The 12,242-nt window shown below is 36.6% G+C and overlaps 1 long non-coding RNA gene across 3 annotated transcripts in view; it reads right to left on the reverse strand.

Moving 5' to 3' along the window:
- Nucleotides 1–2,677: 2,677 nt before the first annotated feature.
- The window catches only part of LOC118156013, an 86,132-nt gene continuing 76,567 nt past the window's right edge, over nt 2,678–12,242 (reverse strand). For all 3 annotated transcript variants that reach the window (XR_004746107.1, XR_004746108.1, XR_004746109.1), the window contains 2 exons: nt 6,409–6,663; nt 2,678–2,930 (listed from right to left, as the gene is read on the reverse strand). This is a non-coding gene — a long non-coding RNA (uncharacterized LOC118156013). The remainder of the gene's footprint in view (nt 2,931–6,408; nt 6,664–12,242) is intronic.

Raw genomic sequence — 12,242 nt, forward strand, 5'->3', positions numbered from 1 at the left:
AGCACTTCTCCAGAGCTCTGTGCCTGTGCTGGCAACCAGGCTTCTGGCAAAACCTGTAACTCCCCAGAAGCAGTGTACCAATGAGATCTTATGCCACAGTGGTTACGCAGGGCACTTCAATCCCCCTCAGTGATACAGGACAGGGGCACAGACAGATGTCCCAAAAGCAAAATTTTTTTTTTTTTCTTTTTCTTCCAGAATTCAGAACTCAAACCCAGACAAATTTGACATCTTGCCTTTAGAACTACATAAGCTTGAAACAAATCCCAACTCCCAATGCAACTAACCTTGGAAGAATCAAGCAGTACTTGCAGGGGCAGCCTGTTTGATGTCTTTTAGAGTCATATGTTTTATATTATATACTGCAAGTTACAGAGTAGCTGAAATAATTTATCATTTTATTTTAACTTTAAAATTAAGAAACATCTCATAAAGAAAACGTAAAATTTTAATTTAACTTTTTTGTGACATAAAATGTGACTGTAGGATAATATTGTTAAATCAAATACACATTTGTACATAAATATTATTTCTCAAACAGGTGGTTAAGACCAATGTTCAGTTCAAAAATTTTCAGTATACATATTTATAGAAATTTTCTGTATTGTAACATCTGTTAAAAATGGTGATGTTAAAAATATTTTTGGAATAGTAAACTTTTTAAGTGATGGATTAATTAAGGAAATCCTTTTTTTTAAACTTGTTATAGCATCACTAAGTTTAAAAAATCTGAAACCCTTTGTAGCATATGTAGACTACGAGATGTTTTAGAAAGGTCCAGTAGCTGTGTTCATACACCTATTGTCTGAATTACTTTTACTGTAAAATCTCAGATATGAACTGAGTTCTGAAATTATCCTTCAAAATGTTGGAAAAGGGACAATAATTTCTCATACTATTTTAAGTCAATGTAGAAGTTGTTTAATTTGTAATGGTGTCAACATAGAGGCAGAACTTCCAAGAAGCTGTGAGTTTCTCATAATTAAAGAACTTTCCTTATCATCTAGACAGAAATATTTAAAATTATTACTACTTAGTGTAACCTCATAGATTTTCCTGAAACTACCATAATCACGACACATCGGTTGCCCTTGCAAATTCTGTTACAACATCAATTGAATACCTTCTGCAAAATGATCGTCATCAGGTAATAGTAACCCAAAAATCTGAAAATAAAAAAGAATATAGCTTTCCACTCTTGCTTTTAGCTATTTCTTCAACCTGACAGTTGAAAGAAAATAAAGTTTCATTGATGACTGTCATTAGCCTAGGATGGCTAGATCGCAGTTTTGTGACAAGTTTCAGAGAAGTCCCCCAAGAGAACTTCTATTTTCGCTAAGATGCAGAACCTGAAAAAATATCTTCTCACTCTTTTTATTTTCTATCCCTGCTCGGCATCTCTCCGAATCCCATGAGAATATCTCTGGTTTCTTCTGTCAAAATCTTGGGAATCTGCTCTTCTTCGCCTTTTTTTGACTTCCTCACATGTAGGGTGCTATAGAAGTGTAAAGTATGATTATTTCTTTAAGAGACATGAACAGAAGTTCCAGAAGATTGACTCTTTTAGAGCCTTTCGTAAGAGTTTGGTGAGGATGAATTAAGTGTTTTTTTTAATCTCTAAAATAAAACAATCGCATAAATAAGGAAGTGATTCCCACATCACTCAGCTTCCACAAATGCTTCCAATTGTGAAATATTAATTTATATGTATTTCTTATGATTTAACCAAATCTAACAAAAACAGGGAGTTAACAGTAGTATAAAAGATAAATTCTATGTTTCATTTTTCATTCAGACAACATGAGAAGCAGCTCGCAGTTGGTAATCCAGAAACTGGGAGGGATATTCTGCTAGAGGATATGCTGGTGCCCAGCTACTCAAAACCTATCAACAAGCCAATGACATTCAGAATCTGGTATATTCCTGAGAGCATCCCTGATCATGGAACTTCCTTAATAGTGAGAAAAGAAAAAAGGACTTAAACCACGCTGAAAGCACTGCATTTTAAAGAGGCATAAAACCACAGATGTGCTAACACTTTTCTGAAAAAGTACTTTTAGGTGTGTGCTTATATGATTTTGTGAATTAGAGCACAAGCACAAAACTGGATAATGAACTGTTCTCAGTGCTGAGAAGAGGCATAGGAGTGCAGCAGCAAAAGCAAAGTTGTATTTCATCTGCACACAGAAACGATGATCAAATTAAGAGACCATATCTTTCATGGCTCTATGTTATCCAATAAAAATAGCACAAAAGTTACCAGAAAAGTTTTCTGACCAACTGTCTTCTTAAACTTCATGCTATTCCTCTTTCCCAGATTTATCCATTTCATTTAGATATTTTAGGTTTTCTTTGGATCAAAAAAAAATAAAAAATAAAAATAAAAATAAAAAATAAAGAAAAACATAAAAAAATGCACCATGTGCTGACACCCTACAAGATATTGTATTTTTGACTTTCAAAAATTCCTGTGCCAGACCCCACTTTAATTGACACTGGTATAAGTCATGGCTAAGAATTAATTGCTTAACATTTGTGTTGAGTAGGAGGAACAGAGTACTCAGGATCAAATTCATCACCATTAGGATTTTTAGCAGCCACCTTTCTTTAATCATGTGTTTGACAGTTCAGTGGCAAAATCATTAAGAAATGAGTGGAAGGACAGGGGCCAATAAGGTACATCTAAAACCAACCAGTTTATTTGCTTTAATTTAATTGTTATTGTCCTTTTCACATGTTAGTTGTGAAATATTAAAACAGTATAAAAGTTTAAGTAAATGCCAGCAACAAAGGAATCCCAGACCCGTGACTGACACAAGATACTTTCCTTGCGTGACTTTCACTTCACAAACAGCAGAGAGAATAAAACCTCTTGAGAACGCTGGCAAGTCTTATAACTCAGAGCAGCCGTCAGGATTCTCCAATTTAAACTGGAACAAGATCAGCAGTAAATTAGGAGAGGAGCAAAGGTGGTTTACAGCTATCTCGTTCCCACCCTGAGCCTCACTGAATTCTAGTCAGTTGCAGCCTGCTGCTGATTTTGATCTTTTTTTCTTATTGCTCTAGTTTTTAAAGTAATTTGCAGCCAGTTGGCAGGGAATGCCAATGGATATAAAGTCCCATTCCCAATTTTTTTTCTGCTCTACCAGGAGTAGGACAACTTCTGCACCACAGCAAAGACTGAAACAGGCAAAATCACCTGGGCTGAAACAAACAGCCTGCATGCCTAGCACCACATAGCACATCTTAGCTTTGTCAACACTGTATTATTACGAGGCTGAGCCAATGCAGTGGCATATGGTGTCATGTCTGTCCTGTGATTAGGAACAGAGCAAAAAGCAGGATTGTCATGCTAGTTCTTGACATGGTTAATTTTTTATTATTATTATTATTTTTTTTACCAGCTGAAATTTTAAGTTCTGTTATGTGTTTCCTTAATGGTCTTTGGGCTGGGAAAGACTTGTGCATTAGCAACCTACTAATAGCCAAAAATATGTTATAACCAAGATTAAGTTGTACATGTCTATTCTAAATTAATTGCACATCAACAGGGTTTTTTTGTTTTTTTTTTTTATTGATGTTGTTGTTATTGCTGTTTTTTTGGTTTTTTTTGTTTTGTTTTTTTGCTATTGTTGGTTGTGGTTTGGTTATTTTTGGAGTGAATGAACTTTAGCTTTAAGTTGGAAGAGAATGTCAGCTCACTGTTTTGTTAAACCACTCTTCCTGTTCTCCATTTCTCAGTTTAGTATCTTAACTGTCACTGTTTGCTTCAGTTGGTTTTGCTGCATAGTCCCATCTGCAGGGGCTGGGACATTATTTGCAAGGGGAACCCCTAGGACCCAATACTGGGACATATGCTTGTGCAGATGTAGGCTCTGTGGCTCGTCCTGATGGCAGGAGAAAAGATCTGTGAACAAGCCCACGGCAAAGCTGGTATAAAGTTTGAGATAAACAATCAGATTTAACCACCCCCTGTTTACTCCTAAAGCAAAAAAAAATGCCATTTTCTAGATTCTGTATTTTTTACTGTAATCTTTACAAGTGATCTTTCTGTTCTCACTAAGTGAAAAGATTAAAAAAATACAAGGTTATATGGGGAGGGGAGGTGAACCATATAGAGCCTTTCATGTATGTTATGCCCCAGGTGTGTAATACAAAATGCTTTGTGGAGCAAGCACTTCAGATTTGGATTTCAGTATGAAGGCTGTGCATGCATACTTTATTGAGGGTTTTAAACTCCACATTTCAAAGGAAAAATATTTAAAGCTTGGGAATACAGTAACATTTTAGCCTAAGGTTTAAAGAACTGCCACTCCACATCAGTAGATGGAGATTTGGCCTTTGGTCAAAGACTGACTTGTAAATAACCTATTCTTCTATTATTATTTTTTAAACTGTTTCTGTGACTTTTATGTACATTTCCAGAGGGGATGATCAGTTAGGGTTCCCATTTTTTAAGAAGCCTCCACCAGGACATTTACTGACAGTGAACACCAGGGTATTTCAGATTTGAGAAGTTGTCTGGAGGCACTGGCTGACCTGATCCCTTAATCCATTTTGGAGGACTATACTCAGCTAACACACCATTTATTTTATGTATTCTCTCTGCTAGATTTACTTTTATGTGGGTGTCTTTTGTTCAGATCCCCTGCCTTACACTGACAGAAACCAGCCAAGTTTTGATCAGTACAAAATCAGGACGTATTGAATCCTTTCACATCTGAAATATGGTATCTCTGCTTAAACTTAATGTATGATTCATTCATGGTTGATCTAGAGTTTTATTGGACCTTGGGCAAGCACTGCCTCTTCTCCATGCAGTCGGATAAATGCCTCCCTGCCAGTCCCATTAAAACTAGGCCTTTGCAGTCTTTCCCATTACTGGCCTGAATAAATCATGAGGGCTACACAACAGCAATAATTCTTGCTTGTATTTAATATGAGAATATATCAATGAATATCAAATCTCAGGAAATTATTTATTATTATGCAGTATTCTTATATAAGTTTTGCCTGATGACAGACTTAAGTTCAGGTAGCTAAAGATATAGTATACAAGACCAACTTTAACAAATATTAATTAAAGTACCAATAGGAACCTGCCAGTTGCATATATGTATCATTGGAAAACATGTTTACTTTTAGATATGATGTTAACATAGGTAACTCGGTTTATTGCAGCATTGCTGCATACACTCTTCACCTTCCCTCTGCAAATCCTGTGCCATATTTGCTAACAGAAGTGGCATTTTTGGGGGTTTATAATGTTGTTACTGAGGTGGTATTTGGCCAGAGGTGTGTATAAAGAGGCAAGTTGCTATTATGTATTGCAAGGAAAAGACCATGTGTTTGTTCAGTACCTGAATGAGTTTCAGAGGCTGCACCACAAATGGTCTTATCAGCATTCAACATCACTGCCACAGACTGAAGGCAGAAAAACACCAAACCGTGAGAATGAAATGAGTACTTAGAAAAGGAGAATAAGGATTTCTAAACTGAACTGAGGATTTGCTGTTTGTCTATTACTCTTCCTTTTCCAGGTATAAACTGTAACCCCCACCTAGCCCACCAAAAGACAGCCCATCGCTATATGCATGTAACTCCTATTAATTTTGACAGAAGCTGTATAGGTGAAAGAAAAAAAAAAAAAAAAAAAAAAAAAGTTTTTTTCTCCAAAAAAAAAAACTGGCATTAAGGGCTCCATAGCTGTATCAGGAGTTGTTCACTGTCCAAGTTGTTCGCTGTCCATCATACCTGAAATAGCCACAGCGGCTTCAACCACTGTTTACTGCTCCACCAGCAGCTAATCTTCATGGGTAAGTGTTTTACGGGTGTCATTCAAGGAAAAAAAAAAAAAAAAAAAAAAAAAGTCTGCTACTGACATTGAACAAAATTTGCCCAGTTGCTGTGGGAGGCCCCCGGTGCAACCATGGTAGTTATATACTCATATGTAAGTAGATAGATGGGAATTGCAGGATTCATCATAAAGCTTTGTTACATGGTAGCTGCACAGTGAATGCTGTTAGAGCTAAGTATTTCCAGGTGGGATATTTATATGTGTGGTAAGAAACTCTCTCATTGTCTTTTAGACTCCTTGTGGTCTTTACCAAGCTACAGAGGCCCATATAAAAAATCAAAATTAGGATGTCATTTCATATAGCTATGTTAGATTCAACAAAGGCTAATGGATTAAAGTTCCAAGTGGTTGAAATCTGTCCTAATTAGTTCCTCAGTGTACAGATTTGTCTGGTCTAGCACATGGGAGAGCATTGAGGACCTTCCTTATGAATATGTTCCTCCAGTAATCTGTGCCTACAGGGAAGATATTTAATCACATCCACACCTGAGGTACTTTCTTAACAACTCTGCCCAAACTGTCCGTGCTTTGTTAAAAAATAGAACACCTACTGTTCATGGAAGGTCTCGTCTTCAGTAGCTCTGATGTTTGGTGTCATCTAGGCAGGCATGTAAGAGCCATTGGCTGTTCAGCATCTCCTGGATTTGTACTGAAGCAGTTATGGCCTTCTCTTGAGTTGCATTTAAATGGCAGCAGAGAGGAAGTCCCTTGTCTTTCTCTGCCACCATTCTCCATGAAGGGTGCTGAACATCTTTTCTTCAGCGATGTTTCTGTGGTGAGATACTTAGCCCTTGCTGTCTGAATTCCTATCATGGACAAAAAAAAAAAAAAAAAAAAAAAAAAAAAAAAAAAAAAAAAAAAAGCAGTAGATTTGGGTGAATATGACTCCAGAAATTGTTTTGCTCCCAATTACGGTGGTATTCAGATGATATGTGGTCATTTATATATGTGTGTTCATGCAGTATCTCTGTGAAGTAAAAGTGTTTTGCTATTCCTAAATCATAGATGAAGAAGTGAAAGACAGATTAGCCAAGAGATTTACCCCAGGTTATACACAGAAGCTGTAGCAGTTCCAGGAACAGAATACAAGGAGTATGTTAATATTATAACCATTGGGCTATCCTACCCTAGCCAGGTCAAAGCTGGAAACTTGATCTGAATGCAGTGTAAAATGGCCAAAATTCAATATAACATAAATTTGCGCTGTAACTTATACAGTTTCTGGTTTATTTCTCTCAAAATGGACCCCAATAAGAAGCCCTCGTGTTTTATGTTATCATTTGTATATTAAGATGTCTGTTTTAAAATCTTCATCTATCTCAGTGAATACTTATTATATAATTCTTAAATATCACTTTATCAAATCTGTTTGTTCAGTGATGGAATTAAATTATATAATTATGCAATAAAGAACTATTATTAAAATAACAGTATGATGGGGACTTGGTGACATTTTAATGCTAGTATGTGGTACAAGGTTGGGTTGCCTTCTTGCTAAGGGACCAAGACAATGGACAATGTAGGAGTCTGAAACATGGACACAAAACTGATCAGGGAAGAAAAGATACTAAATGCTGCAATAGCCTTTGAAAATATGACCAAGAACTACATTCTGTGTATCACAGAGAACTGAGCTTGGCAAACAGCACAGGGAAACACTACTTCTAGCTTTTGAAACTCAGTTCACTTGCTTAGAGTCCAGAATGTACTACTGAGACCATCTCTTATTTCAGCCAACAAGTACAGTACAGATGACACAGACATTGCAATAAGAACCTTCCCTCTGCCATGGGTTATCACACCCCTAACAACATGGCAGGGGCAAGCGTGGTTGCTCCCCATCCCAGCTCATGCACTACCCAGGTGAAGCCACAGTGACAGACACGGACGGCACAGAGAAACAAAAAGTCACTCCCTGCCACCTGCAAAAGAAGCAAAACAGTGTCCATCCTCAGTGTGACACTACAACAGTCAGCTGGGAAGAAACATCAGAAGTCATATAACCAAACCTAGAGAGCAAGTTATAGATTACTTATTTTCATCTCTGTGTCAACATATTTCTTCTTTGCTGTCAAGCACATAGTTGTATCATTTTGGAGAGAGAAAAAGCTCTTCTTGAATATACAATAGCCTTGGAAAAGCCCTCTGAGAATAAATTATAGAAGCAACTAAATATTAATTTCATTTTGAAAAATTTAAGCCCACTTTTTAAGATGTAGTGTTTACCACAGCAGATGTTTTACTATCACAGCAACATGCAGTAGGGGCATTAATAAATTTGCTAAAACCCAGAGAGAAAAACAAACATAATATGGCAGGAGCTTCAGACCTTGCATTCTATGTGCTTTCTTGAAGTAATCCTGCTTTGGCATTCACCTTGCAGAGGTGCTGAAACCCAATGTCATGGGACTCACATATGTGAAAACACGTAGTCAGGAAAAGGAATGTACTGAAACACTCAGTACCCAGGGTCTCTGTATCACTCTTAAGTGGTCAAGAGCTGCACCACAGCAAAATAAGCAGGAGAAGATCTCCCATATCTCTATCTTTTACATTTTTTTTGCAAGTGAACAGCTCTCCTCAAGCTCCCTGTCTTGGGTCAGTGCTGCAGCACCTGAAGCTTTCATGCCCATTGCCACCAGATCAAGTCTATATATGCCTGCGAGGATCCATGTAGAAATACATTCATTATTAGAGGCTGGTGTAAGACTTGAATGCAAGACTTAATATAGCCCTCCCAAAATGTTTGGTATCTTTAATTATACCCCTGACTCCTCCAGATATGCATATAAATGTCTAATCCTTTTTAAATCCTATTACTTTCTTGTCCTCCAAGAGTCTCTGTGATAAGGAGTTTCACAGTTTTTCTAAACCTTGTGTGAAAGATTATTTTCACTCATCATTCTTGAGTTTTACACCTTTTGGCTTCATTGAATGCCCCTCACACTTTCCTGATGCACCAGAAAGAGTGGAGTGAAGTGCACAGATCCGTATGCTCTAAAGCATTTGTTGTCTTGTAGGCTTGTGCAGTGTCTCTCCTCATGCATCCCCTGCCTAAGGTAAATAAGCCTAACCATTTTTGCACTTCAAAAAAAATATATTTTTTCCAAACTGACATGTAATTCTACATTATCTTTTTTAGGATCAACTGAACATGACCATACCTACTACCCATATCAGAAAGGTGGAGGAATTTAATAATAAATAAACTCCCACACAGTGGCTGACACAGGGTGGGTGCACCCAGAGGATATAACCAATTCACCTTTGGTAAATTCATTTATTTCCTGTAGCTCAGACACCTTCAGCGTCCAGATATCCTGTTACTTAGGGTTTGCAGAGTTCAATAGCAAGGACATAACAACCAGTAGTGAAATTGCTGCTTCTGGTATGTAATCTGGGTTTTACCCTAGCAGCCCTTCTGTAGTCTGCATTTTAATTTTATCCTGTGCCAGCTTCAACTACAAGTAACTCTAATTAATATGATTTTTAAAATGGTATTACAATAGACCTGGTAAGACAAGGCCATTAGATCTCAGTGGAGACACCATGGGGTATAACAGGTTAGACGTATTGCCCTGCTCTCTTCCTTCATGACTGCCATTGCTCTTACAGAGGAGTTAAGCCGTTGCCTTGTTGTTTCCAGTCAATCATCCCTGTCTCTTTATTCATAATATGCTGCAGGCAAACCTTTTAATGTTGTCCACGCATTTTGTTTTTATAGCATCAAGTTCTACATTATCAGAGTCAGTAAGTAAAACCACATGTAATAATAATAATAATAATTTCTTTTAAAAGGAGGTGGGAACTATGGTGCGTGAGAATGATAATTTTTCACCATGTGTGTAACTAATCAAAAGCTAATGTGACAAAATGTTGTATCCCTGAAGAGAAACACAGATAACAATGAGGAGGTCATAGTTCTCCCCGTTATTCAAAGAGTTGCTAAGAGATTTTGACCTCTAACATTCATATTATTTGGCTTTATTTAATTTAATATTTCCTTTTCTAATGTGTAGGTTATAATCTTACATATGAACTTTAATATCATAATACACTGGACAAAGATTCCTTGAAAAAATAGACTTTTCTATTATTTCTGAATGACTTAGGAATTTTATGCTTTGATCTGTTTCTGAAATCCAGTATAATTTATGAAGTTACCAAGAATTTAAAATCCTAGTTACCATGTTCTGTCAATAAAAAAAAATGTATTATGAATTATTAGTTAAGTTTTAGACATCGGCAATATATATTAGTACCTGACTACCATTATTTTTTAAGTAGAGGTAGCAGCTTTGCATATAAAATACAAAATTAAAAAGACAATCAAGTACACTAGTGTTTACATCACTTTAAACTTTTGGAATCATGTATGTGACTGAATTGGACATTCCTCCTTTTTATGTTGTATTGAATTGTACTTTAAATTACAGAATTAAATGCTCAAAGCAGAAACCTTGTCAGTTGCAATGTCACCGAATCAAATGCTGTAAAGATGAAGTAGCCCTGCTGTTATTTCTGTCAAAGCCTTCTGGCTATACTTCACATTTGGTGCCTTTATTTGTTCCTCTATTTCTATTTTGCTAAATAAAATGTTGAAGCAACAGCATACACTGTGAAACAGACTGTAAATATAAGCAGCGAACTTAGACAGAGGTTGAACATATGAAACAAATGCCACATAATTTGGAATTCTCCCTAATTTGGCAAATAAAAGAAGTAACAATTTCCAAAGAAGTACGTGAATGTGTATATCACACTAAACTAGTGCTGTTTTGGCATGTGGGCTATAAAAGACTCACAAAGCCCTTTATGTTAATTCCATAATGTTAATTCCATACCCAAAAGCCTCACAGGAGTTACAGGATGATTTTGGAGTACTTTCTGGTCGTTCATAGGTCCCTGAGTCTTTTTACCTCACAGAAACACAATTGTGAGTTGTTTATATTTCTGGTTAATGTTATTCTGAATATACACAGAGGCAGTACTACTCAGAATGAAAGAGTATCTTAAGGTATTATGTTGTTACTGCATTACATTTTTCTTAGGTTACAAAGTGCTCTCTTAGAAAATGTTCTAAATAATTATGCTTCATTTTGCAAAATAAAAATAGCATCGTGCATTCAGTTGCTATGATTTCTTATAAGAGAAGGAACTGTTATGTAGCAGTCAGTGAACAAAGAGCTTTGCAGCTGAGCTGATTACATTCTTACTTCTTTTTTAAGACATACTTCTACCAGCCCTGCTCTTGAGTTTTAAAAACCACTGGTCTTTTTGGTGCCCAAATTTCACTGGCAAATCACCTGAAAATGTACACCAAAATAATCAAACACACAGTAGGAGGCTTATTCTTGGAGCTTCTTGTGCTTCATGGGGTTTAACACTGAAATGCTCTTTTCCGGACAAATTTGCTGCAGTCGGATAAGACATATTTTGGGGTATTGACTGTTACTAAGCTGTTATTCTGCAAATAAGTGTACTGACCTGTTTTTATTAACAAACAATTAAGCATTTTTTGGACAATGCCAATAAAACAGCTCTGTGTTAGGCAGAGATATCCAAGCCACTTGTGACAAGGTACAACAACACAAGTACTGCTTCAGAGATGTGTCTGCCTATTACCACGGTGTGACACCCAGACATGCTCATGAGCCAAAATGCCATCGATGCTGAGCACAGGCAGCAGTAATGCACACTGTTTCTTGAATTTCACATAGCATAGCACAATGTATAGTGCATGCCCTATAAATTTGCCTAATTCCATGTTGTACTTCTGTGTCCCATGAGCTTATGGTGAACAGGTATTCTTCCCAGACCTTTATACTATCTCTTCAGGAGGCTAAAACCAACTTTACTTATTCCCTGTGGTCTGCCTGGAACTTTAAGGATAGAATGCCTTAGAAATTATGTTGAACCTTGTGCAGTTTCTGTGTCACCAAAATCTCAGGACATCTTGTCTATTGCATTTCCTGTTTGCTGGTGCTAGGATTTTTTTCAAAGAAAGCAGGTTTAGATACCTAAGCCATGCACCTGGAATGACCTCCCACTAATGCACTTCAAAAAAGATGAAACTTTAATCTCTGTAATTATTTTACTAACTAAAGGTGATATATTTGACTAAGACAAGGCTTACAACTTTTATATAAATACTTAAGTACTTCATCTTTGGTAATGATAGCTTTTCATATTAAGAAATGTTTTTTTCTGAGCTGAGAATTGACACTTATCTTCTACCATAAAGTATACAAAGAAAACCTTTTGGCTACCAGGTAAGAATTTACCTCTGCACTTGAGTTTTCCAAAGTCCTTGTTTAAGCTAGACTTCTCAGCAATACTTACTAAGAGACACACTTTCTTTATCCTTTGGAGACAGAAGAGTTTT

This window comes from Oxyura jamaicensis, chromosome Z (genome assembly GCF_011077185.1).
Source record: "Oxyura jamaicensis isolate SHBP4307 breed ruddy duck chromosome Z, BPBGC_Ojam_1.0, whole genome shotgun sequence".
Lineage (NCBI taxonomy): Eukaryota > Metazoa > Chordata > Aves > Anseriformes > Anatidae > Oxyura > Oxyura jamaicensis.